Source organism: Arachis ipaensis, chromosome B07 (assembly GCF_000816755.2).
Source record: "Arachis ipaensis cultivar K30076 chromosome B07, Araip1.1, whole genome shotgun sequence".
NCBI classification, from domain to species: Eukaryota; Viridiplantae; Streptophyta; class Magnoliopsida; order Fabales; family Fabaceae; genus Arachis; species Arachis ipaensis.
This window is the reverse complement of record NC_029791.2, coordinates 122,477,881-122,479,779: the sequence shown is the minus strand read 5'-3', so window position 1 is coordinate 122,479,779 and position 1,899 is coordinate 122,477,881.

Sequence of the window (1,899 nt, the reverse complement as noted above, 5' to 3'; positions counted from 1 at the left end):
TGGACAAAAATAATTTCAAAAGACACAAACCACAAATAAATACTTTAAATAAAGATAGTTAAATCTAACAAAAATAACTATTCATTAAGTGATTAATTTATGTTTTAAAAAAAATACTGATATAGCAAACAAATTAAAGATGATGATGTGGTTGAAAACTCAACCAAACCAATTAAGCAGTATAAACATGTATTTACTAAATCAATTCTTAAGCTTTTTTTCCACTTCTTCATTTTCACTTTATCTATTTTTATTACTGAGTAATTTTATTCAAACTCCTGTTTATAAATTGTAATCCAAACATATACTAGATCGAACCATCTACCCACTTCCTCGCTTATTACTTTTCTAGAATATATAGCAAGAGATAATTAGCAAGAGAATAATTTGTCAAATTCATCGTTAATTTGTCAAATTACTTGGTGAGATTTTCACCTCATAATTACCTATTATCCCAGAAATTCATGATCATCTTCTAAGCCAAGAGAATTTTTTTAGGTATTTTTCAATTATTGTAATTTTTTAATTATAAAAATTATTAAGAATTTGAGATAACTTTTTATAATTATATAAAACGTGATGCCATATCACAGTTGTATTTTCACCTCATTATATATTTCTGTTTCACTATGTCAATATTTTCTGTTAACGTAAATAAAATTATTTGACGAATGATTATTTTTATTAGATTTAACTATTTTTAGAGAACTTATTTATTGTTTGTGTCTTTTAAAATTATTTTAGCCTACGATAAAAATTTTCATGTACTATTTCAATGATTTACTCTTTTTGTATTCTATATATATTTTCTGTCTTATCTATTATATTCTAAGTAAACTTAAGCTAAAGACATTTTATGAATTCTGTTTATTATAATCAAACGCAATACAAAGATACAAAAAATATATATTTCTATTCTTATTATATTTATTTCTAGTGCCTTAAAAATACATACCAAACATACTTAGAAATTAAGAAATATATGTCTTTTCAAAGAAAAAGTTGTGAGACTTAAATGTCTAGTGGTGGTGGCAAATACAATTCGTAGCTAGGTCGAACTAATGCTTAAAAAGTCGAGCATGTGTAAAATAAGTCAGTAACAAAGCATTAAAACAAGATTAGGTAACAAAAGAAAATTCTACCCATCATGTTATATATTTTCCATATTTCACACCTACATCGTTGATTGTAATAAGTAAGAATAAGATGGTGAATAGTACATACGTCATCATTATCACTACTCTTCTTTTAACAGAGTTTACACTTTGTTTGAATGTTGAAAAAAAAAATGAAAAAAAAGAAAATAAAAAGAAAGAAAATAAAAAAATTGAGTTATTTATATGTTATGTGGATAAATAGAAAATAAATAGAAAGAAAATTTTTTTTTTATTTGAATGAAAAGAAAAAAAAATATAATAGTATAAAATTATATTAATACTCTTATTATAAAATAAAGTATAAATATTTTTATTTATTTATGTTTTATTATATTTTATAAATATTATAAAATATTATAATTTTATATATTTGATTTAGATTATTTATTTAATACATATAATGTTTAAATATAAATTTTTATTATAATAATATATTAAAATTAAATTTATATTAATATTTGTCAATAATAATATAACTAAGGGTAATATTGGAAATACAAAATTATAACATTTTTCTTCTTATTTTTTTGTTTGTGATGAAAAGAAAATTTTTTTAGTGGAACCCACAAAAAAATTTTTCTTTCTTTCTATTTTCTTTGACAACTAAACAAAGAAAAATATCATTTTTCATTCATTTTCTTTTCTTTCATTTTCTTTCTATTCATTTTCCATCAAATCAAACATAGTGTTAGTATATACACTTCAAGGTTCAAGCTCATTGCTATAGTGTCTAAAAAATATT